The sequence below is a fragment of the Myotis daubentonii genome, chromosome 4, assembly GCF_963259705.1.
Source record: "Myotis daubentonii chromosome 4, mMyoDau2.1, whole genome shotgun sequence".
NCBI classification, from domain to species: Eukaryota; Metazoa; Chordata; class Mammalia; order Chiroptera; family Vespertilionidae; genus Myotis; species Myotis daubentonii.
This window is the reverse complement of record NC_081843.1, coordinates 60,498,184-60,525,232: the sequence shown is the minus strand read 5'-3', so window position 1 is coordinate 60,525,232 and position 27,049 is coordinate 60,498,184. Positions and strand designations below refer to the sequence as shown.

General features: G+C 37.9%; 1 pseudogene; it reads right to left on the bottom strand.

Moving 5' to 3' along the window:
• Positions 1-18,515: 18,515 nt before the first annotated feature.
• LOC132232410 (RNA-binding protein PNO1-like) lies at positions 18,516-19,803 on the bottom strand (annotated as a pseudogene).
• Between the last annotated feature and the right edge of the window lie 7,246 nt (positions 19,804-27,049).

Genomic DNA, 27,049 nt, shown 5'->3' with positions numbered 1-27,049 from the left:
AACTGGTGGAATGACCGGTTGCTATGACATGCACTGACCACCAGGGGGCAGATGCTCAATGCAGGAGCTTCCCCTACCTCACAGGCCCCAGGCCAGCCAAGCTGAGTGCCAACGGGGGCCCCCTGATTGCCTTGCTGGTTGCGCTGCAGTGGGAGGCAATCAGGGGCAGCGGTGGGGGGCAGGGCCAGCAAGCAGGCCGCACCAGGCCGGCCAAGGTGGGTGCAAGTGCCAATGGGGGCCCCCTGATTGCCCCTCCAGTAGCCCCACAGATCGGCCCTGATCGCCAGCCAGGCCTATATAATAAAACCCTAATATGCAAATCGCCCAAACGGCGGAAGGACTACGGCGGAAGGACTGGCGGGACAACCTGTCTCTATGATGCGCACTGACCACCAGAGGGCAGACACTCAACACAGGAGATTCCCCCTGGTGCTCAGTGCGCTCCCACAGGGGGAGTGCTGCTCAGCCAGAAGCTGGGCTCACGGCTGGTGAGCACAGCGGCGGTGGCAGGAGCCTCTCCCGCTCTGCTGCAGGTGGGTGCTAAGGAGTGAGGGATCCTACCTGTGAGAGCCCCAGACAGTGAGAGGGATGTCTGACTGCAGGCAGACATCCCCCAAGGGGTCCCAGACTATGAGAGGGCACAGGCCGGGCTAAAGGAACCCTCCTCCTCCCCTCCAGTGTACGAATTTCATGCACCGGGTCTCTAGTAGGTAAAAAATATCTTAGTATTATTATGAATATAGTTTTGACCTTGTGTACTCCCTGAAAATTATTGGGAGCTCACAAGGGTTTCCAAACCACATGCTGAGAATTGTTGATCTTAAATATATTGTGCTTTTAAAAATTATTTCTTTATTTTTAATTACAGTTGACATACGTATTATGTTAGTTTCAGGTGTAAACCTCAGTGATTAAATATTTCATAACTTACTATGGGATTAATAAGGATAAATTGGTAGTTACACAATAATCATGGGGAGGTCGAGTACATCATAGGAAATATAGTCTATAATATTCTAATAACTTTGTATGGTGTCAGATGGGTGTGAGACTTATCAGATCATCACTTAGTAAGTTAAATATACTGTTTTATGTTTTAAGAAGGAAATTTAAAAAGTTTACAGCCTGGGTATTGTACTATTTTTTTTTTTTTATTCACTGTCTGCTTAATCATTGATCATTTTCACAGGATCATTTTTTAAAAATTCATTGACAGGGGAGGAATTGGCATAAACCCTGCATAGTTAATGGTAAAATCTTGGGTTAAATGTCAATGTAAAGTTAGGCAAAGCAAGTAAAATTAAATATTTCATGGTTTGACAATTCATCTTCACTTGGTATAATTTTCTCTCTTATGGCTTCTCCATTTACTTTCTTCTTATTTTCCCATTATAACTTGGCCTACTGTCACATTCTCAGTTTGGTTTAGGGCCGCTGTGTGACATGTCTGATGAGGGGTCACTGGGGGCATTTTTCACGGCTTGCTTTGACCATCAATCAGCCATGATGAATGCTTGTGTGAACAATTTTAACCATGAAAACACCTTGTGCAGCACTCGAGAGTGAGAGGGGAAAGGCCGTTTTGGCAAGAATGAGGAGAAAACAGAGTAAGCCCAGCACCAATTTTCTAAATCTGTTGCTCTGCTGGAATGATTGTAAGAGATGATGGATGACTGATATCACTCTCAAGTGTCTTTTATCCCTTAGGATAATTTTGCCAATTTTCCGGTGAACATAAATGTCCACAGATGTTTGAGATGAAACCTCCTGATTTGTAACTCAAAGGCTTTGCCAAATTGTTGGAGAATGTCAGTGGAAACTGGCAACTTGACTATAGTTACAGCAAAAGACCATTGAGTGTCCTGAAGATACGCGTAATTTGTCACTGGCACAAATGTCAAGTCTAATGATTTTTCTTTTTAGTAGATTAGTAAGAATGGAATGTTAAGTGTTGCTAGTCTCAGCTCACAGTTGGTGAATATATACTACATTTGTCTATTGCTGTTGGTATTCTTTAATTCAAGGAAAACATGTTAACTAAAAGGTTAGTTCAAAAATTTTGAACTATTTTGCTGTGTTTTTAATTTATTAAAGTGACTAAATACTAAAAAGAATTTTAAAAAAAGATGGAACAAAATTTTTTTAATAAAAATTTTCACCATTAATATAAAATGGATGAAATGAATATGAGCCAAAGTGAAGAGGATGTCTTTGTGGTTAAAGTATTGCTTTGAAATTTGTTGAAAAAGGAATAGTCCTTTCTATGTCCCTCTGGTTTGCAGACCTCATCCCACCTATATTCGCTCCTCCCCTTAATGCCCTATTAGTGCTTTAGGCATATTACATGCCTTTGTTTCCCCGTCATATCCATCATTAAGCCCATTAAATATTTTAACTGCAGCCTTTTTGTATTAGGGATAAAAATAGAAAAGCTTTATATTCGAATCTTAAAATATTTGTAGTATTTGTAGTCTAAATTTCATAGTTAATTATTTTTTAATTATACCCTTTTCTGAAAGATCCATGTCATTTCATTTTTGTCTCTTTGTTGTCATTTTAACATATGAATAACTAAATTTACCCACAATGTTAGCCAAGATTTCTCAACTTGATTACATATTAGGACACCTGGGAACTTTAAAAAATTATGTAGATGACTAAACTCCACCCAGAGCCAAGGTATTGCTATTTTAAAATAAATTTTATATGTGATTCTAATGCAAACTAAAGTCGAGAATCTAGGCTACAGATGACATATAAGTTTTCAATAATCAATTTTTAATATCTGTCTAGAGAAATATGTTAAGAATGATTCCATGATCATGTTTGGGCTTAAGGTAAGAGGTTTATGATGCACAAGGGCTTGAGACAGAATAGTGGCTCAAATTTTAGGTTCTTGCTGTCCCTCACTATGGCCTTCTGACTTCACATTTCTTCCCTTGTGAGTGTTGAGTCCACTCCCTATTTCTCTGGTCTCTATCAAAATTATGGGCCCACCATGCATATATCATATTGCCAAAGTGAGCATTTATTATGGCCACAGTAAAATATAATGGAGCCCTTCTTGCCATGACAATTGTCAATATATATTAATAGTTAAATATTATGCACTCAGAAGTGATGGGGAAGAAAATCTACTTTATGTTTCTAGTTATGCTAGTTCTACTTATTTTGTGATTTCTGCTTGTTACTTAATCTGCCTGAGCATCAGTTCTATTATATATTAAATAGAGCTAACATTATTATGTACTTCCTAGTGATAATATTGTGAGAATTATCTGACTTATATTGTACTAGAGGCCCAGTGCACGGTTTTGTGCACACTGAAAGGAAATTAATTAGAAGGTGGCCAGCAGGGTGGGACTGGGTAAAACGGGCCGGACACAGACCAACCTCCCATAATCCCTCCCCAGCTGGCCTCACCTGGGGCGGTGCTGGGGCTTGAAGGGCATCTGTAGAGTGATCAGGGTCCCTCTGGCAGGTGGGGTCCCTTGGCCTGGCCTGTGGGGATCAGGCCGAAACTGGCAGCCTGACATTCCCCGAGGGGTCCTGGAGTGTGAGAGGGTACTCTGCAAAGTTGCTGTTGCTTGGCAGTTCCTGCCTTGAGCATTTTCCCCCTGGTGGTCATTGCATGTCATAGCTACTGGCCGGTCAGCCGGTCACTTAGGTTTATATATAGAGAGATAATTGTAAAATTATTTGTACAGAATAACTCCTCAGAAAACATCAAACAGTTTTAGTTATTATTAACATAAGGATCATCTGATTATACATAAAAATTTGTCAGTTAAGTTCAACTAAGTGCTATTTTCTGTCATTCTCCTTAGCTGCCTTTAAGCCAGTGGTTCTCAACCTTCCTAATTCTGTGACCCTTTAATACAGTTCCTCATGTTGTGGTGACCCTCAACCATAAAATTATTTTCATTGCTACTTCATAACTATAATTTTGCTACTGTTATGAATTGTAATGTAAATATCTGATATGCAGGATATATTTTCATTGTTACAAATTGAACATAATTAAAGCATAGTGATTAATCACAAAAACAATATCAATTATATATGTATTTCCGATGGTCTTAGGCAACCCCTGTGAAAGGGTCATTGGACCCCAAAGGGGTCGTGACCCACATGGTTGAGAACTGCTGCTGTACGCAATCATCTAATGCAGAGAATATAAAACATTGGGAGAGATTTTAATATGCCATAGAAACACTCTATCACCACCACAACTGAAATTACTGAATGACTTATTCATGGTCATATAGCAATTAAGTGGCAAAAGCTAGCTAATAGACAATACCTCACAACTTACCACATCTATTGATTTATATTATCTTATTTGCTACTTATAATAAGGTAATATTATTCAAGCTCATTTTACAGAAGAATAAACAGAGGCTCAGAGGATTAAAATAATTTTTCCCAACTGGCTGTGCTACTTTTAATTAAAATTACAATTATTAAAATTATAGCTGTAGTGTCATAGATTTTTTATTTCCACAGCTAAATGTTTGCCTTACATATTAATGTTTCAGATTAATGAAAAAAAGCTCATATATTAATTCAGGATGATATATACTTAGATTATCATAATCTTAGAGCAGAAAACAAAGAATTAATAGCATTTATTTTATTTCTGTTGCACACAATTTTATCTTGAGATATTACATGTTGCTTTTTATAGTTTACCTTATAAACTATAAAGTTCCAGGATGATGGTCATTTTACTTCTGATGGTGATGTAAGTCAACTATCTTTTCTACTATGGAAAAACACACACATTGGAATGGATAAACATTTCCATTCCAAATTCACCTAGGTGAAATACCCCCGTGGCAGAGAGGATAAGATTTCTTCCAGTTTTCACAGGATGACCATTTCCAGTTATATTTCCAATGAAGATTTGTAGTTTTGTGAGATGTTATCATATCCTGTATACTACAGGTGTTAAACATTTAAAGGTCAACATTTCAAAGGAATGTCTAAATTTCTATGCCCAATAGTGTTTGCATATGTTTTTTCATGCCCTTGAATTAGCCATGCATGCAGAAAATGCATGTGCAAACCATATGGCAAGAGATCTGTGTGTCATGAGAATCTCTTCCCCAAAGGGTCCAGGTTGCACACCAGCTAAATCACAGTTGAAGCCTACAAGAGCTTGGATTCCCAAATGCCTGATCAAGCCCAAGCATTGCATTTATTTTTAGAATAAAACAGTAGACCTTTAAGAGACCTGGCACAGAACATCTGGCACAGAATCAGGAGTGTTAACTCTTTTGGAAACCAACTATTAAGTGATGTCTAAATGCCTCACCCACTAAAAAAAATTATCTTTGGTAATAGTAAAACTGCAATAGGAACACAGAAGCTTAGGTTGACTTACCATTTTTTTTTAATATGCATTCCATGAGGAAGGAATTGCATTGCAGGAGGAAGTATAGCTCAGGGGTAAAATACTAGTATTTGGGTTTCTTTACTGGTCATGTACTTTCTTGTTTATCACATGCCTTACCACTTCCTGTTGTGTTAAACCTTGCCCAGTATATACATTTAGGCTGACAGTCAGTCTGGCTCCTACTGGTATTTGAGTTTGAAACTTCTGAGGGTGATCAGGCTCACAGCCCTGCTCAACTCCCACGCCACTCAACTCCCCATGCATTATAAACTTAAAATTAGTTTGGCTCAACTTTTTGCACCCAAAATATGTCAATTGTGCCTTTTAACATTTTGTGGTCTTCTATAATATGGTGTTATATGTGTCTTCAGTAACTCACTAGTATTCAATTAAAATAAGGTAACTTTTTCAATGTAATGTTTTATCATGTCATCATTGCTTATCAATCTATATAAGAGCACAGGTAAAAATTCATTTACATTATATTATGATTATTTGGATTCTTGTGTTGTTTTCTTATTATATTGTTAGCTAGTTGAAGGCAAAGAGCCTTTTCTCACACTTATTTTTATATATGTAATACCTATTTCAACGTCTGGTACTATTAGCAGATCAATAAATATTTGTTAAATTCAGTTTTGAATTGATATCTTTCCCCAAAATTCCTTGTGAGAGATTGATAGGTAGCAGAGATGTTTGGTTTGTAAATCATTGCAGAAACATTGCAGTAATTAGGCTTCATGGACACTGAAGAAATAGTTGATAGTTGATTGATACTTTTTTAAAAAAGAGAGCAGTTAATATTAGGATGGCTTAAAACAACAATGAGGTATCACCTGTCAGACTGGCTATTATCAACAAATCAACAAATGACAAGTGCTGGTGAGGATGTGGAGAAAAAGGAACCTTTCTGCACTGCTGGTGGGAATGCAGACTGGTACAGCCACTGTGGGGAACAGTATGGAGTTTCCTCAAAAAACTAAAAATGAAATTTCCATTTGACTCAGTAACCCCACTTCTAGGAATATACCAAGAAAACAGAAACACTAATTAGAAAAGATATATGCACCCCTATGTTCATAGCAGCACAATTTATAATAGCTAAGATTTGGAAACAGCCTAAGTGCCCATCAGCAGATGAGTGGATTAGAAAACTGTGGTACATGTACACAATGGAATTCTGTGCTGCTGTAAAAAAGAAGGAATTCTTACCATTTGCAACAGCATAGATGGAACTAAAGGGCATTTTGCTAAGTGAAATAAGCCAGTCAGAGAAAGATAAATATCACATGATCTCATTCATTTGTGGAATATAACGAACAACATAAACTGATGAACAAAAATAGAACTAGAGACATAGAAGCATTGAACAGACTGTACAACCTATGAGTGAAGGGGAGGGTGAGGGGGTAAGAGATCAACCAAAGGTCTTGTATGCATGCATATGACCATAACCAATGGACACAGACAGTTGGGGCGGGGGTGAGGGCTTGTGCTTAGGGAATGGGGAGGCAGGAGGCAGAGGAGAAGTCAATGAGAAAAAAAGAAGACTCATGTAATACTTTAAACAAAGAATTTTTTAAACCTACAAGAAAAATATTAGGATGGCTTGAATAACTGAGCATAGCTCATTCTCATGTTCTCATTTATGACTTTTATTTTTATTCCTGACATGAAATAAAAACTCATCATGGATAATAATGATAGACTAATATAATAAGCTCACTTACATATGTCAAGATATGTCAATACCAAGCACCCAGAGTTTGCATGGCAAAGTACTGGGATATAGAACTCTTAAACATTCTGCTCCTAGACAAATAGAATTTTCATTATTTGTGTCAGTGTTCTTGGTAAATCCTAATTGCAATGAACCTGCCACCTTAGGATTTCTAAGGAAATCTGCTTCTCTGAGATTACTTCAGATTTTGTGATGGTTGTTAGGGGATAACAAACAAAATAAGCTTCCCTTTCCTTTTATTGCTTTAATCTACTTTGGTTGCCTAGTGATCTTTGATGAATTGAAAGTGGAAGATTTCTGAGGATCCCTTATGTTTTGCAGGTAGAATTCAGTGTTTGATCACTTGTCTCTTAGTTTAATTAAGATAGCATATTAATTTAATGAGTTTAAACATATGGGTTTAATTGCCAAATATTCTGCACTAAGCTCTGAATCTAGAAAAATAAATGTTTTAATAGAAGTAGCAAAATCACTAGACACAGAAATCATAGACTTACATTTGAATTTTATTTCTTCCACTAGCTCACTATGTAATCTTGGACAAATTAATTAACCTTCTCAGGTTAGAATGAAAAAAAAATAGTATTAAATATACCTTAATTAATTCTTAGAAATGTTGGAAAGATCTAACCCTATATAATAAAAGCGTAATATGCAAATCAACTGAACAGTGGAATGACCAGTCCCTATGAAACGCACTGACCACCAGGTGGCAGACGCTCAATGCAGCAGCTGCACCCGGTGGTCAGTGCATCCCCACAGGGGGAGTGCAGCTCAGCCAGAAACCAGACTGATGGCAGGGGAGCCGGCGAGGGCAGAGGAGGTGGCGGGAGCCTCTCCCGCCTCCATGGCAGCGCTCAGGATGTCCCACTGATGGCTTAGGCCTGCTCTTTGCAGTCGGACATCCCCTGAGGGCTCCCAGACTGTGAAAGGGTGCGGGCTGGTTGAGGGGACCCCCACCCCAGTGCACAAATGTCATGCACGGGGCCTCTAGTGAAATAATATATGTGAAATTAATTTTAATACATAAAACTTAACACATTTAGCATAAGTTTTATACAAGATTTGGATAGAATAAAATCTGTCACTTTTATTATAAAAGCAGTTAATCATAAAAGCTCTGTGTGAATACATTACTGATATTTTAGTTTAAAAATTATTAGGAACTTCCAGAATTTTGAATGAGTAATATTTCTATAAATATACTATTCTATGTATATTATTTTATTATTTATGATCAAGTATGACATAGCTATCAAAGAAGCTCATAGCCTATTCTTTTTTTTTATTGATTTGAGAGAACGAGAGACAGAGAATGAGAGAGAGAGACTGATGTGAAATAGAAATATCAACTGATTGTATACTGTATGTGCCCCAACCAGGGATAGAACGTGTAACCTTTTGGTGTATTGGATGATGCTCCAACCAACTGAGCCACACCTGGCTCAGAGCCTATTCTTGAGGCTAGGCTTAGGAAACAGATGACTGTGTTTTCTGGCTTTTAGCGTTGGGCTATGAGAAACACATATGCCAAATTTTTGGTGTTTTGGTGTTGATCTACCATATTTTATTGTATTTTTGGAGGAATTTTAATGCCATATAAAAGTACAAAATATCCAACTATCCATACACAGCAGCAATGACCAATGACCAATTTTTTGGATTTATTTAGAAGTCAAACACCACCCTTGTCAAGGAATAGGACTTTGCCTGCCACCCCAGAAACTCCTTCAGAATTCTCATTCCAGTCACCAAGCCCGTCTTTGTTTTGTTTTTTTCAAATTTATCGAGTTGAATGATTACTATTATATTTATTTTTCAAACCATCTTTTGTCTTAAACATGCATTTTTTAAGTTAGTTTTCATTCCCTATATTAGATTAAGTAATGTGCTATGCCCTTGTAATCCTAATCATATAATTATTTTCCCTGTGAATGCTGCCAAGAACAGTTCTCATTCTCACTGCTTAGATTTGATTTTGATAATGTTTTAAATTAAAATTTTCCTTGAATTTGGCTAGATATAAGTATTTTTAAGTAAACTTTTAAAAATATTTTTTGAAATTTAGGCATTGCAAGTAAAGCCAATGAAGACTCGACTACAATAATAAAAATGTAATAGATTTTTACCAAAATTGGTTGAGATGAGGTCTCTGAATACAGATATCCTTTTGGCTGAACCATCTGGGTTTAATGTCTGAGTTCAGAGAATTACATCATTGACAGGAAGAAACAGGAAATAAATTTGAGTAACATCTGTTTTCTTCCTTGTCTGCTTGGATCTCAACTTTTATAGCTATTTTCCCTTTTGTTTTATAAACTAAAATTTCCTGGTTCTCATAATTCCTATAACCTCAGCAATACTGGATGGTGACATGAAGAGCCCCCTGGATTCCTTGGTCAGTTTATTTGACCATGAGTTCCGAATCCCAGGAATTATTATGACAGATGCACCAACAATATTAGATTCATCCTGAAGCCAGTGCATGAACAGCATGTTTAATAGTAAAGTAAATGTCTTTGTTCACCCAAAGTTTTTCCTGCTGTTGACTGTGCCAGAACAACACAAAACACAAAACTCAGAACTGTTAAATAATAAAAAAACACCCCACAATATTTTAATAGGATTTTAATTTATTCTTTTGGGTGCATTTCTTGGTTAACAAAGATATTTTCATGTCCTCTGTAAGTGTCAATAGTTTTTGAATGTACTAGTATTATCAGGAGTTGAAAATACAATTTGTGGGTTGAGAGATGGAGAGGAAGACCTCAGCGACTGCATCTCCATTGGCTACCCTGCTCTGCTTTCTACCCATGCTTTAAAGTGCTACTTGAGCATTCTATTCCTCCTATCCCTGCCTGGTTCTTTACCTGTTTCTTTAACTAAAAAGCACATAGCTTTTCTTAGTGTTTAATTCTGTTTTCTTGTATTTTCCCCAATTCGTTTTTGTGTACTTTTCCTATTTCACACCTAGCACATAATGTGGCTGAAAACCTTACAATGGTTAGGGCAATGCTAGCACACAAAGGGTGCTTAAATCCTCATGGGGAGTGAAGACTAATGTAAGTAAAATAGTCTTAGTTGTCAAGATAAAGGTGTATCAGAGTTTTTAAGTAAGATTTCATTAACATGCATCGGAATATCTGGGGTTTTCAGTCACTGTAGCTTTAGGAGCTGAGAATAAAGAAAGCTGGAGGTCAGGGTTGGATAGCTGGCTGGCCTCTCCCTCAGGGTGCAAATGCAATGCTCTGTGGTCCTTACATACAGACCTAGAAGAGCTTCTGGATAAACTGACCTGGCATACATGCCTTTAATTAAAAAAAGTTTTATTGTTTTAATAAAAGTCCTTTGAATTTCAGTTAGCTATGGCATTGTTTGAGGGCACTAGTGCCAAGATTTTGTGGTGTGGTCATATTCAAAATGCCACTTTCTGATATTCTGTATTTCATGAAATGGAGAACAACCCATTTATCTGGGTATAAAACAAAAGTTCAGCAGGTAAAATCTACAAGGCCTTTTCTGCAATAGCCATGCACATTCACCATGAACTGTGTTGCCTTATTCAGTAATTTATTCATGTAGTCATTATATATTTAGAGGGTTATATGTCAGGCCCTAAGTTAGATAATAACATGTTGTAACTTACTGATTAAGGGAAAATCAGAACTTACAAGGCAGGCACAACAGCCTAGAGAAAGAGGGGCAACAATAAAGGTATTGGGAAGAATTAGTTATGATTTTCTTCTTTTTGTCTCATTCCCAAATTCTGTAAGATAAATATTGAGAACAATTGAAGAATTTATTTGTATCTTTCCTAGAATGATCAATCTTGAGCACTTCCAAAAAAGAAGCCATTATAACTGATACATTTTCCTTTTTTTATATTGGAGAACTAGAAAAGAAACCTAATGTTCAAGTGTGCAGTTGGGGGGCCCACCGATGCCTAAAGGAAGGGAGATGTGCCTTAATATCAACAGTACCAGCTCCAAGTTTTGCCTGCCTTAGGAAAAGATCAGTGTTTAAGATAATAGGTTCAGTAGCTGAGGGCTAGATGCGCTTCATCTCATATTAGTAGTGAGGATGTCAAAAATAAAATCCAAGCTAGACCATAGAACCTGGAGCGCCTGAGCCCCCCTACCTACTGTTTTTCTGAGGGACTTCTAGCTGGCCTTCAGATCCCAGGCAGAATGGCATAGATTTGGGCATAAATATGGAGTAGGGGTTGGAATGAATACAAAGAGCAAAATGAAACTCTGGTTAGAGGTGGGATTTCTTAGCACAGGAATGAGATGTGGATATAGCAACCACTAGAAAAAGACTCATGGATAAGGAATCCTCAGACCTTGGGGGTAAATGAGAGAGATCAATATCCAGGAAATGCCAATATGGGTATTTCTAAGTAACTCCTGATGAGCTTTCACTTCGGAGACCTGTAGTCAAAATTAATAAGAACTTTACATTTCTGTTTCTACTTATAATCGCTATTGATATTATCCTATATACTTAAACATTTTATGTTTTTAAAATATTTTTTTTATTGATTTCAGAGAGGAAGGGAGAATGAGAGAGAGATAGAAACATCAATGATGAGTGAAAATCATTGATCGGATGATTCCAGCATGCCCCCTACCAGAGATGAAGCCCGCAACCCGGGCATGTGCCCTTGATCAGAATCAAACCCCGGACCCTTCAGTCCACAGGTTCCCTTCAGTCCTCAGGGCAATGCTTTATCCACTGAACCAAACCAGCTAGGGCATTATCCTATATTTAGTATACATATACAGCTGTACCAACATACTTAATTGTCTTAGGAAAATTGAAGAGACACGGTGGCAACACAAAAGGAAGTATTGCTCTCTCCACCTCCTTCAATGGAGAGAATGCATCATTCTGTTTAGAGGACTTAAGGTTCCTTTTGGTGGCAGAGCAGTTACCACCGACGAGGAAGAAAAGAACTGCTGAAACTGAGGAGTGATGTTAATCCTTTATTATTTCCTAAGTTCTTTTATTAGAATGTGACTGGTATTTGAAATGGGGAGAGAGTAATTATCTAGACAATAAATCAGAATATTTAAGAAATAATTAAGTCACATACTGGATAATTCAGAATCATTCCTTAAAATTATTATTGTTAATATTATAAACTGAAACAATAGGGACATTTTTAAATAGGATTACAAAGGACATAATTTTAATAAGAAAAAATAAATCTTTAGAACATAGATAGTTAAGTACTAGCATAAGCTTTTTTTGTTCTCTCTGGATGCTTTAAAAATATATCTTACATGTGTGGCATGGTTTATGATTGAACATAAAATCTAGAAATGAAATTGAGAGGAGGTTGTTAAGGTCTTGTCCTGCTATGTGATTAGATTTTTGTTTTAGAAAGCTCACTCTGATGTTAATGGAGTTAGGGACAATAGCCTGCTAGCAAAATTCTATATGGCACTATATAAATTATATATGGTACTATATAACTTTAAATTGTATGTCGAAGGCACTAACAGTGGGAATGGAGAAAGTGGATATTAGCAGAAAAATGTGACATGATCATAAGAGTCTGGGGTGATTCTCAAATTTCTGGCTTGGATGGCTATATGGCTGATAGTTCCAGCCACTGATAAAAGAAAAACAGAAAGAGGAGTAGATATTAAGGAGAAGACTCTATTTTGGATTATGGTTCCTAAAGAAATATTCAAAAGGAAATGTTTAGTATGTAAAATGGTTATATGAATCCAGTTGCCTCATATACCACAGAATTAGAACCACTCCTATTTGCTGCTGTGACTTTAGGCAACTCATTTGGTTAGATTAGAAGTTATCATGAAGAAATAAACTCCATGATTTTTAATCCCCTGGCTCTCCACCGGGAGGAGCAGTTGAGGAGTGACCCCTGAGACCAGGCGGGAGGGCAACCTGCACCTGTTTTTATTAGCTGCTGCCCCCTGGGCTTTCAGGATGCCTGATGCTTCTGCTCTCGGTCCACTTTTACTGTTGATATCGATGAGCGACACAGACTATGATTGTCTCAAGAGATTCTGGGAGATAAGCAAGAACATAGTTCAAATATTCTATCCTAGCTGTTCCTTCCACTTTGCCACAGACTTTTCCGCTATTCTTACCACTCCTGAGGCTGACACCCCCCGCCCCCCGCCCCTACACCCCCCCCCCCCCCCGCACACACGCGCACCTGTACACATGCACACTAGTTCAGGATAATTTTTGTTTCATTCTTTTAGTATTAGTTTCTCAAGGTCTTCTCATTTTTTAATGTTAGTTCCTTAGATATAGGCTTCTTTCTTATTTGCATGGTTTAGAGGAGGAAGAAGCTAACAGCCCATGCTAGTTGCCCAGCTTGTCAGGATTTTAGGGCATTATGAATCAGTAATGTCCATTTCATTTATAATTCTTCTGAGATAACAGTCACTCTGATCTTTCTGAAGTTCATGCTGCTCATTATCCTTAATCCTATGCGGTATTTACCCTTCGGTCACAACTTTCCAGCTCTAATTCTGTATTGTCATGGCATCTAGAAATATAAATATATGTTCAATGCCAGCATTCTTGTTATCATTTGTTGAAAATCGATGACATTTAAATCAAAAGTACCACATGGACCCCAATATTTCCATTTAAATGAAGAGAAAGGTCAGCTTCTTTCCCAAGTGATCCTTAGTAAGTTGGCATTTACAGAGACATTGTGGGTACATATTTATTAAGAAGTATCTTTTAAGAAATATTTTTTTATCAAGTCTATTTCAATTTCAGAAGGTTTTCACGTAACATGTTGGGACCTGTAATGAAAGAAGCTTTCTGCAAGTATGGTTTCTGCCTATTTTTATCTGTGCCATCAATGAGAAATATAACATAGAGGCTATTTATTACAAATTTATGTCTCTATTTCTTACTGTAATATGGCACAAAACAATCTTTATGCCCCCACTTTCTTTATATTCAAGCAGCTAGCTTTTTATCACCTCCAGCACTATAAAAATGAGAAGGACTGGCTTGCATTTCTTGAGCATTCCTGACACTCCTGTAAAACTTGACACATTAGTATATCTTTGTTCTTGTCTGCTAATAAAACCCTAGTTTGTGCTTGCTTTCTTTTTTTCTCTCAAAGTAGACAGGCCAACTATCTTTATTATCTATTGCTGCACAACAAACCACCCCAAATATTTGTGACTTAAAACTATTTATTGTGCCTCACAAGTCTGTGTGTCAGCTGGATGCCTCTGCTGATCTGGCCAGGATTGGTCTTGGCTGGACTTCTCTATATACCTCTAGTCAGCTGCCAGTTCTGTCAGGGCCACAGGGTCACTGGACCATGTGCTTCCATCATTCAGCAGGCCAGCCCGGGCTTGTTTGCATGGGGGCAGCAAGTTTCACAGAAAGAGCTTGGAAGTGTGCATGCCTTTTGGGGCCAAGGCTCAGAATTGGCACGACATTTTCTCTATTGGTCAAAGCATATCACATGGCCAGCTCACATTCAAAGGGAAGTGAAAGAGCGGCCTCTTGATGGGAGGTGCCACAAAGTTACAGTGAAAGAGGCATGGTCATCAGGGGGAAATACTTGCACCGATTTTCCAAACCACACCAACCTATTGGATGTTATGGACAAGAAGGGAACTGGATGGCTGTGGTGCTCCGCTTTCTGACTTTTCCTCTTTTTGCCAGTGAATTAAATGATAATCAGAGAGGTTGCCTTCTAATATAAACATCAATGATAGTATACAATTCTTGAAAGCAGTGTCTGATCCAGATTTTTTTCTTCTTCCTGAAGCACCTCTTTCTGGATGCATACTATACTGATATATTGGTACAGGCATACATTTTTTTTTTATAGCAAACATCTATTCTGATTGTGTTGGTATCCATCTTGATAGGTCAGTGCTTATGCCACATGTAAGGTCAAAGATTTTGAATATTATCCCTGATTGAATGATAATTATGTATTTATACTCAGCCACTGATTAATTACTTAAACAACTCACTGAGAAATCTGGTATTCAGCTCTGAACTATAGGCTCAGGATCTCGGTAAGGATAGCTAGCACCTCACTCATTTTTGCTAGGGAGTATGCACTGTTATTTCCATTTCAGCAAAAATAAGAATTGAATTCTATATGCTGAATATAGTACTCCGGAAATTACATCTAGGCAACTCTGTATCTAGAATTATTTTTATAGGACCAAATTGTTTGACTCATAATACTGTGCATGCCAGACAATTTATATGGATGCATCAAGGCTTGGCACCAAGTAAATAAAAGCTCTTTCACCTATCCACAGAATTCAATTTAGCAGCAGCAAAAGGTTCAGCTACCTATATCCATCATTTTTAATGGTGTTCTTTGTGAAGTGCCTCATGGTAATTCTCTAACTGCTTCCTTGCCACAACTTATTGGAAAGCCATTATTTTATTTTAAATTAGTAGGTTAGGACTTGCACACTTTTCGAGAAAATAATTTTTACCCTGTAGAACTATAGAAGATTTTTTAATTAAAATGGTCTCAAGTTTAGTATTGAAGAAACATAAACATGCTTACCTAACAAATGTAGGTTTAAAACGAAGCTATAGTTTGCGTTATTCTAGTGTTAACTTGAATAACTTTTTATTGTTTGTTTCTTGTGGAGTTTAGTTAAAGAAAAATTGTGTGTTTTCCTTAATATTACCCTAAAATTGTTTACCTGACTAGGGTTAATGAAACACGTGAATTTTCAAGGCATACCCTAACTTTTGTAAACCACAGGGCTGGTTCTGCCTAAGCTAGTCAAGGAGGAAGAGTTTATATGTGGTATCCAGGCTCTCTTTTCTCCAACAGTACTCCAACTTTTCCCTCTCTTTTCCAACTTCCTCTGAAGGAATTATGGCCACAAGGCTTTTTTCCTCCTTCTTTCCCCTGTCTACACCTGCATACAGAATATCACTGACCTGAAGCAGATATTAATATGCATTACGACTGTTCCTTCCAATGGAAAATATATTTTATTCTGTATTCTGAATCATAATCTAATATCGGAGGTCCCTAACTGATGGCCTACTGCCATCATCTGGCCTCCAGATGCATTTTCAAAACATTTTGAGACCATTGCTTAACTTTAGAAGTGAGATTTCACAAGAAATTCCAGGTTTCTGGTAGCTCTTGAGAAATTTGAAGATCTAGCAATCCTAGGCCCGCCTTCCTGATGGCAACAGCTGGGTGAAGCTACAGTTGTCAGATAAAATACAGGATGCCCAGTTAAGTTAGAATTCCAGTAAAAAGCAATAATGTTTTAATGTAAGTATGTCCAATGCAATATTTGGGACATACTTATATTAAAAAAATATCACTTGTTTATCTGAAATTCACATTTAACTAGTCCTCCTGTATGTTTACGGTAAATCTGACATGCCTATGGGAGGGTGAGCAGTGATTTCTCACCTGAGATGGCACACAGTGTGCTGCAGACCCACTGAGTCCACTTCACTTCTTTATGTGGCCTAGATGACCTGTAAGCCTTTGAGGATTTTGGAACTGCCTTAAACTAAGGAACTAAGTCTCAATAGCATTTCACTCTTCAATCCTACAAATCGAGTATGACTATTTTAGCCAAAATCATCCAACACCCTGTTAGGTGTGAGGGTCCTTGGGTTTCTTTTCTTTTTTTTAAATTTACTTTTTTATTTTTTTATTGATTAAGTTATCACATATGTGTCCTTATCCCCACATTCCCCCCCATTCCCCCAATCATGCCCTCACCCCCCTGTTTTCTGCATCCATTGGTTAGGCCTATATGCTTCCATATAAGTCCTTTGGTTGATCTCTCACCCTTACCCCCCACCCTCCCCTACCTTCCCTCTGAGGTTTGAAGGTCTGATTGATGCTTCTCTGTCTCTGGATCTGTTTTTGTTCATCAGTTTATGTTGTTCATTATATTCCATAAATGAGTGAGATAATGTAATATTTATTTTCTCTGACTGGCTTATTTCACTTAGCATAATGCTCTCCAGTTCCATCCATGCTGTTGCAAATGGTAAGAACTCCTTTTTTTTTTTACTGCAGCATAGTATTCCATTGTGTAGATGTACCACAGTTTTCTAATCCACTCATCTGCTGATGGGCACTTAGGCTGTTTCCAAATCTTAGCTATTATAAATTGTGCTGCTATGAACATAGGGGTACATATATCCCTTCTTATTGGTGTTTCTGGTTTTTTGGGATATATTCCTAGAAGTGGGATCACTGGGTCAAATGGGAGTTGCATTTTTAGTTTTTTGAGGAAACTCCATACTGTTCTCCACAGTGGCTGCACCAGTCTGCATTCCCACCAGCAGTGCAGAAGGGTTCCTTTTTCCTCCACATCCTCGCCAGCACTTGTCATTTGTTGATTTGTTGATAATAGCCATTCTGACAGGTGTGAGATGGTACCTCATTATCGTTTTGATTTGCATCTCTCGGATGATTAGTGACTTTGAACGTGTTTTCATATGTCTTTTGGCTTTTCTTCTGTCTTCTTTTGAAAAGTATCTATTTAGGTCAATTGCCCGTTTTTTTTTATTGGGTTGTTTATCTTCCTATTGTTAAGTTGTATGAGTTCCCTGTAAATGTTGGAGATTAAACCCTTATTGGTGATAACATTTGCAAATATGTTCTCCCATGCAGTGGGCTTTCTTGTTTTGTTGATGGTTTCCTTTGCTATTCAAAAGCTTTTTATTTTGATGTAGTCCCATTTGTTTATTTTTGCTGTAGTTTCCAATGCCCTAGGAGCAGTATCAGTGAAGAAATTGCTTCGGCATATATCTGAGATTTTGCTGCCTGTGGATTCCGCTAGTATTTTTATGGTTTCCCATCTTACGTTTAAGTCCTTTATCCATTTTGAGTTTATTTTTGTGTATGGTGTAAGTTGGTGGTCTAGTTTCATTTTTTTGCATGTATCTGTCCAATTTTTCCAACACCATTTATTGAAGAGACTGTCTTGACTCCATTGTATGTTCATGCCTTCTTTGTTGAATATTAATTGAGCATAGTGGTTTGGGTCGATTTCTGGGTTCTCTATTCTATTCCATTGATCTATATGTCTGTTCTTGTGCCAGGTCCTTGGGTTTCTGCTTATCTTTTCAAAGGTCTCAGCAGTGGCCACTAGACTGGGGCCGTGGCATCTGTTTGTTCTGAGCATCTCCCAACCTTTTCAATGGTTATCCTACCAGGATAAAACAACAATGAAAGGTCCTGATTTTAGACCAGTGAGATGCCTTTAAATCTTAAGAGTTTCCTTTTAAGCCAATAATTATGCCTCTGTGAATAGATTCTAGACTTAGGAAAATGTTTTATGGAAAAAACATATTTATACTACTAATATTCATAATTGTTAAAAAAATATTTATTGTGATAAAAATTTTTAATTTTACAAGTGGCAAAACAGGTAGAAAGATTAGCCTTTTGGTTCACACAGTGTAGCCAAACTGCTGCTTATAACCTGATTCTAAAATAGTCACATCACCAGTATTGAGGGACATGATTCAGAGAGGTTTTCTGGGAATAGTTCTTTAATTACAACTCATAGGGAAGAAATGTTTATAAATCGATAATTTAAAAACAAATTCAAATAGAAAAATAATATTTCCTCCAAATAAGAGAACTAGAAATTATGCATGTAACTTAAAATAAGATAAATTGTAATTAATGTTTAAGTATAATAATGGTATGAAGTTTTGACACTTAAATTATCCTCAAAGCTTTTGAATGAATACTATCAAATTTTTCCTTTCGGGTTTATGCTTCTGGCTAACAACTGACAAACAGACTGAGGTTTAAAGTGACTGAAAAGTCTTCACATGGTTTCTTGGGACCATTTGTAAGCTCTTTTTCTCTACAGTCCAAAGACAAGAAAAAGTTTCTGATTTGAAATCAGAATCAATCTGCTGCTCTGCAAGCCACAGTTCGAATATTGCCATAAACCTTTGATGGAGGATTTCCCAGGATAAGGTTGCAAATGGCAGTTCTTGCCATCTTGATGTTTTGGAAAGAGCCAAGGATATGAACTTTCACATCAGCTAGAACTATCTGCGTCCGTGTCACATTCTCTGTGGTGAATTTGGTTTTTCCTCCTTTGCCAGCAATTCTCCCTATTGCCCTTGACAGGTGGTCTCCCTTTAGAAGCTTCACATCTGTAGTTTCAAAGGACTCTAAGAAGAGGTTATCCAACCTAATGAGAGCAAGTGCATCCTCCACCTGAAACCCGAGAATAAAGGCTTTCACAAAATCAGCGGTTTTTGTCAGGGCGCTAACCTCCTTGGTTTCTTTAGAAGTCCTGATTTCTACATTCCTCGATTTCAAGTTAAAGTGAATCTGAAGTCCCAAATGTTCTACGATAGGAGTAAATATCTTCATCCAGTTCTCTTTCAATGGTGTGTATCTGTTAGCTGGGACTGGAATTTTCCTTGTTTCTTCTTTCCCATCCAGGAACCCGTCCCCAGAGAGGGGCGGGAACACGGGCCTCTTCACCGGCCGGGCCTCCGGCCTCCTCGGTGTCCATGCGGCTCGCGTCCCCGCCCTCCCCCGCCGGGGACAGCCCCTCCGCCTGCCTTTTCTTCGCCCTCCGGCCACCCTTGCGGGTGACCTGGGTGAAACCGTCTTCGGCCACCGCGCTCTGTGCCTCCATTGCGGCGGCCATCCTCAGGAATCTCCAGCTTCCGCAGGCGCTTCCCCATAATTGTTAAAATTTATCACCAATCAAAATATTTAGCAATACCAAAGAGTAAAATAAATTGTGCTACAGTTCCCTAGGGACCTAGCTTGTCCCTATCCATCCTTATGTGAAGTGTTTAGAATCACATGGAAAATACCAGAGTTGAGCAAAAAGAAACCCCAATGGGGAATTGTATATAGAGTATTATCATAACTGCTAAAGAACAACATGCATAGAATGAAGAACAACTATATAGAAATAAATGGAAATGATATATGGCTGGTTGTCTATGGATACTGGAGTAATTGGGCATGTTTTTCTCTTCTATTTTTTCCCTCTGCACTTTTCTATTTTTTTCTAATTTTTCTATAATGAGTATATATTATATTTATTTCTGCAATCATATTTTGAATTTCTAGGAATTGTTTGATTTTTTATATCTGTAATAAGATGCTAAAATTGGATTGTTCTGTGTCAGTTTTGTGTGAGTCTGATGACAGTAGAAATCAGATGCCATGGTAAATTTATAAGGTAGACCACCGAGAAGGTTTTGCAAATAGTAGGTGGGCAAGCATTTATTAAATAATTCTTAAATCTCTTACATATATTATGGGTTTATATAGTTGAAGAAAGAGTTTAGGAGAGAGTTTTTGGAGAGGATATTTTGGAAAAATTCTCTCTCCCACCCTTGAAAAGGTTTGGTAAAGCTTTCTGCCCACCGCCTTAAACCTGGTGAGAAGACTATTTAATGAGTTTTATATACTGTATGTGTTCTGCAGTTGGATGAACTCAGGGGACTAATGTCCAACTCCCACATGGGAATATCTACAAGCGAAAGTGACCTGGTTTACTAACTCAGTGGTGGGGCAAAGGACAGACGGCTGTATAAGTGACCTGCATTTTCAGTTTGTCAGGGTAGACCAGGAATGTTTTCTGTGGACAGATAAGGCCCGCGCACCAGAGAGGACCAGCAGGGAGTGATAGTAAATCCTTCCTAAATAAGGCCTTCTTGAGAAGTAAACAAGCCTCAGGACAGAGACAAATCACCAGGGATTTCCTGTGTGTGCAAGAGGAGAAAGCTCTGAACCAGCAAATATTGTATTAAGGGGACTTGTGGGAGAGAGGTTCCAAAAGAACCCACAAGTGTGACTCAGCAGTTGAGCATTGACCGATGAACCAGGAGGTCGTGGTTTGATTTCTGGTCAGGGCATATGCCCGGGTTGTGGGCTTGATCCCCAGTAGGAGGTATGCAGGAGGCAGACAATCAATGATTCTCTCTCATCATTAATGTTTCTATCGCTGTCTCCCTCTGTGTTCCTCTCTGAAATCAATAAGAATATACTTTTATAAAAAAGAACCCACAGTATGTCCATTAAAGATCAGGCTTTGTACATTGGCCAAATCCAGAGAGCACTTGACAGTTTCAGACAAGCCTGTGACACTTTCAGACAAGCCAGAACTTTTCAGTGTCCCCTAATTCCACTCCTTTCTATTTTCCAGCTCTGGAGGGCTCAGAAACTGGAGTCAGCTAATCACATGGAGGAAGAATTAGGGATTAAAAAAAGAGACAGTGATGGTCACTTTTCTAGGAGAAGGTTGTATAGCCATTCCTTTGATTCATGTTGGAACACTTGCATATTGCATGGGACTAGGCATTTTAAAGTACAGAAGCAAGTCCTGAGTCCTGGGGTGAGGATATTTGGTTGGATACCTTGAGAATATTGAATCCCAAGATTCTCATGAATCTTATGGGCCAATATAAAATGCCCTTTCCCCCTTGAAAGGAGAATGGCGTCCCAATGTCTGAATATCATGGAAAAACTTTACCTGAGGTTAATTTTTCACAAAATAATTATTTTCTTCCTCTAAATCTGTTCTTGAATCCCTTTATTGCTTCTGAACCAATAACTGGGGTGCAAATATTATCAGGGAAGTATTGGATCAGCAGAAAAGTAATGACATGGGTAGAGAAGTATTGTTCCTGCTACATAATAAGATTAATTATTAAAAGATCAGCAGACCTGGCTGACAAGAGCCAGGATAATATATCTGAGACTAGATTTTAGCAGCATTGGACCCCAGGTAATGCAGAATATAGAAAAGGTTAACATCTATTGAGATGGGGGTACTCTCCCATGATTCAGGACTCAAAGGAAAGAGAATTGGAGCCTATCTCTAATTACTGACATTGCTTAGAATAAATAGGATAGTGTTGTGTAACTGCCTTAGGTAAAGTGTTGATAAAGTGGCCAGAAATCTCGGAGAATAGAAATATTGTAATCAATGAACAATGTTAGAGAACACACAGTTGATTGTGTGCTTTGGCAGATCCTACATGATACAAAGCAATACAATACATCAGTGAAAGAGACACAGGCATTGTTGAGAAGCTAGTAGTGGACTGCTATGTATCTGGGCCTCCTGCTGTCAATGGTGATGATAGGAATGCCAGATAGCAGAGCTAAGGTGATGGCACTCAACAGTAAGAACAAAGGTGAATGACAGCATAGGGGAACATGGACAGAATGACAATCAGATAACCTCATTGATAGAAACTTACGCATTTGACTAGTAGTAGATCATAATGATCCTAAGTTTGAGAATGTTATTAAACATCCTGCAATGCCCAGGGCAGTCCCCCACAGCAAAGAACTGTCCAGCTCAAAATTTCAGTTCTATTTCCAAGGTTGGGAATCAATGCTCTGCTCAATCTACTATTTTTAAAAAAAAAATGATTTTTAATGATTTCAGAGAGTAAGGGAGAGGGAGAGAGAATCATTGATCAGCTGCCCCCTGCATGCACCCCATTGGGGACTGAGCCTGCAACACAGGCATGTGCCCTGACCAAGAATCAAACCATGACTTTCTGGTATAGGTCAACGCTCAACTGCCGAGTCACTGCAACTGGGCTTAATCTACTTTTAATACTGCAACCAAGTATTAAGGATTTTACCCTCACTTTCAAACTAATAAATTAGGCCACAACAATTGTTCGGATGATGACAGAAGACTCTGGGATCAGAGACAAAGGAATTTATTTCTTACATGCCAGCAAACAGAATGAGCATCAACATATCTGCATCAAATTTTCTTGCCCTCAAGTTTATAAGAGTGACACAATGGTCCTAGGTAAATGCTACCTGCACGGTGGGTTTACCTCACAACTGAGAAACCCAGGTACCCAGTACTTTTAGAACAAACTGCACATGTTGTAGCAAGAAGCAAACAAACCCACACCTCTTTTGAGATGTGAGCAGTCATACACTACATATAATGTGGTCCTCTTGACTACTATTTGCCTATGTGACTCATTATCTGGGGTTGGGTAAACCTTGCAATCTGGTACACTTACAAGAACATGTAGGGATGCAGAGAAACCATGATGAACTGCCTTTATTCCACTATTTTTACAATATGAAGTTCAGTTTATTTCATGAAGCATCTCAAGACCCTTTGTAACCTGCCTTCTAACTCAAACTCTACTTCTTAATTCAAACTTCAAATATTAGTAAAAATGACTTGAAGTTGTCATTTTACCTACCCTATGCTTTTTATTCATTGTTTTTCATTTAGATAACTTATCCTTATCTGTTCAGGAATTCTCTCCTCTAGGAAGCATTTTCTGAACTTTCTGATTGAATTAAACATTTCTCTTCTGACTCTGATAGTAGTCAGAATATTTTCATCATTTGTCCTTGGATTTAAACTCTTGGAGCCAGGAGTCCTGTTTTATGTGTATTCCTGGCATTCAACACAGGGGTGAGCCTGGCATCTGGCTGAGCAGCGCTCCCCATGTGGGAGCACACTGACCACCAGGGGGCAGCTCCTGTGTTGAGCGTCTGCCCTCTGGTGGTCAGTGCACATCATAGTGACCAGTTGTTCTGCTATTCGGTCGATTTGCATATTAACCTGTTATATATAGGATAAGTACTACTACTACACTCAACTGAATTTATGGTACCTTCTTACTACATTTATTCACTCCCCTCCAGTGTTCTCTGATTTTTATATATACTTCTACCAACACATACACACACACACACACACACACACACACACACACACACACACACACACCCCTATAGGATGCATTTTGAGCATATCTAGCACACACACACACACACACACACACCTATAGGATGCACTTTGAGCATATCTAGCACACACACACACACACACACACCTATAGGATGCATTTTGAGCATATCTAGCTTGGACTCATGTCTCCTAATCTTGAGCTACCTTCCTATTCCTATATTTACAAGGGAGATATGCAGAGAACAAAGCAAACAATTTCACATTCTGGGGTACCAGCAGGGCCTGTGACTCCCTGACCTAAATTAAACCACGTGGATTGCCTGGCCTTGCTCTCCAAACCTACACCTGTCTCCTGGAGCATTGCACGACCATGGAGTGCGAAGCTATGGGACTCCGCTTGATTTTCTTCCTCTCATATAGTACTTCTGCCAGTTTCTCTCTTGCTACAGTGGAGGCTGCCATCACTAAAGAGTGATGATGAAACAAATGATGACTGGAGAGTTATTTTATCAAGGCTTTATTTTCTTTCTGCTTTCAAGTTGATGTGTTCATAGCCTACAATTCTTTAAGAATTGCAAAATGGCACATTAATTCCCTGTGCTTATTGCCTCATTAATTGAAAGTGCCATGCAAGCACTGGAATTTTTAAATTGCTTTTAGTTTTTAATTTCGAGTTTGACTTAGCAAAAACTAATAAGAAAATAGAACCTTATAAGCTCTTAACAAATTAATATGTCCCCTGTGGGTACGCAATAAGTTCAGATGTGCCAAAATGATTATAGAGTCGATTGAGATTGTATTCTTTCTGATTTTGGTTAGTACTGTAACTGATATAATGAGAGTGCCATGTTATTCTTTTCTTAGCAATTTACTTTTCTTAAAAGTCCACCTAAACTAATGGTGGTGAATGATACCATATGGGGTGAGTGTATTCACATTTTAATTCAACCATGAAACAGCTCAGCCAGATGTGCATTGTGCACCTTTCAAATCTACACCCCCCTCTGCCCTTCAACCAATGAGAATGACATTTTTAAATGAATTGTGAGCTAACATTCAAGATCCAGATTTTGTCTCTTTTAAAGCTGCAATATAGGTCATGGCTTTCAAAAACTGGACCAATGTTTTAACAAAAGAAAATTCTAATAAAAATGTATGCAGGTTCATTTTTTTTCAAAGTACAAAACTTTTGCTCTGCTCCCAATAAGGCAAAACTATAGCCATAACTATCAGGACAAAATTTAGTTGCATTGTTCAATTGAACAGATGTTCAATTTCATAATGAGAAGAATCCTCTCTATATAATATGGAAGATCAATTAGATTAGATAATTCCTAAAAATTGAAAGACACAAGTTGTATTTCTATAAGCAAATTTAAATATTACTGGAAACTTGGATTAAACATTTGGCTGTTCTTAGTCCAAAACTGAATTAAAATGATACTGGCTGTGCTTGTGAAAGTAGCCAAATTAAACCCGATACTTAATTCTCATCACTATTATCCATTCATGCAAGTGCCTTCTTCCTACAATATTTATTTTCCATAAGGCAATAACAGAAATAATAGTATACCTATTTAAGTATATCTGAAATATCTGCTCAATATTTATACATCCAAAAATTTCATACTAATAGAACAACCTCTGTTTATCAGATTCTTGTTAACATATATAATTGTTGTGAAGTAAGGAATAACACTTCCCTTTTATTAATCATCAAACAGGTTAAGAGGTTTAAGGCTCCATATAAAGTCCTATAACTAATATATAGCAGATACAGCTCAAATCAGTTGAGTTATTTTATCATTTTTTGATTTTTTATTGTCGTAAACTATACATAACACATTTACTAATTTAACTATTTTAGGTGTAGAGTTTTGTGGCATTAATTGTATTAACCTTGTTAAGCAACCATCATCCATCTCCAGAACTTTTTCAATGGAGTAGTTGCCTATTCTATGTTGTCTTTCTTATCTTGATCATTCATGCATTTATTTTTGATGCTACAATATTGAATCATAATGGACATTGTCTCTGGGCTCATGGAGCTTCATTTTCCTGGAATTGATTCAAAATAATCAATCATTACACAAATATTGGTTAGCTCCTTATTTGTAAGACAGTGTAAGACATTCTGCAAGACCCTGGACATTCAGAGTTTTGTAGATAGATATTAATCACAGAAATAATATAAATAATTGTGAACTTTACACAGGGATGAGTACTATGAAGCAAGAAGAGGTACACTGGGACTAAAAAACTTTAAAAGCATTTGATTTAGCAGGAAGGTAGGTGTAATTGAAGTAATTGTAGAGCTGAGGGCTGAAGGGAAAACATGAGAGGCAGGAAGGTGTGGGTAGAAGAGCTTTACAAAGGAGCTACATGTGTAAAAGTAAAAGGAAGGAGGACAGAACAGCCTAAGGACCTGATAGAAAGCCAGAGTTCAGAGAAGAAACTTTCAGTGATATGAGCAGTTGGGGATGGGTGTGGTGGTTAAACCACAAGATATATTGAGAACCATGTTAAAGAGTTAGTCCTTAAAAGGCAAGGGGAAACCCTTAAAGTATTTTGAGCATGGGAGTATTTGCAGTTTGGAAAAAAGTTATACTTGCTACTTGTGCAGAACAGATTGCATGGAAGGTAGTCCAAGGGAGTGTTGGAAGACTTGTTAGCAGGCTCTTGTAGCTCAGGTGAGAGTAATGATGGCTTGGATTTTGGGAGACAGAAAAAATGGAAAGAAGTAGAATGGAAAGAATTAATTAATTCCTAGGAAGTAATGATATGTTCAGTGAATGTGTTCATACTGTCCATTTGAGATTCTTTAGAGCAGGAAGTAAAAAAAAAATCATCCTGCCCAATACCTCAGTTGGTTGGAGCATTGGCCAGATACCCAGGGTTGCAGGTTCGATCCCCCTCAGGGCACATGTGGGAATCAAATAGTGAATGCATGGATGGATGGATAGCTAAATCAATGTGTCTCCCTCCCTCCTTCCTTTCCTCTCTTTAAAAAGAAAAATGAATCAAAAAAATTTTTTAAAAGTTCTATTTATAATATTCAGTATAATTACATTTAGGATTTTAATAGCTTTCTCTGGTTATAAAAACACTAGAGCAGTGGTTCTCAACCTTCTGGCCCTTTAAATACAGTTCCTCATGTTGTGACCCAACCATAAAATTATTTTCGTTGCTACTTCATACCTG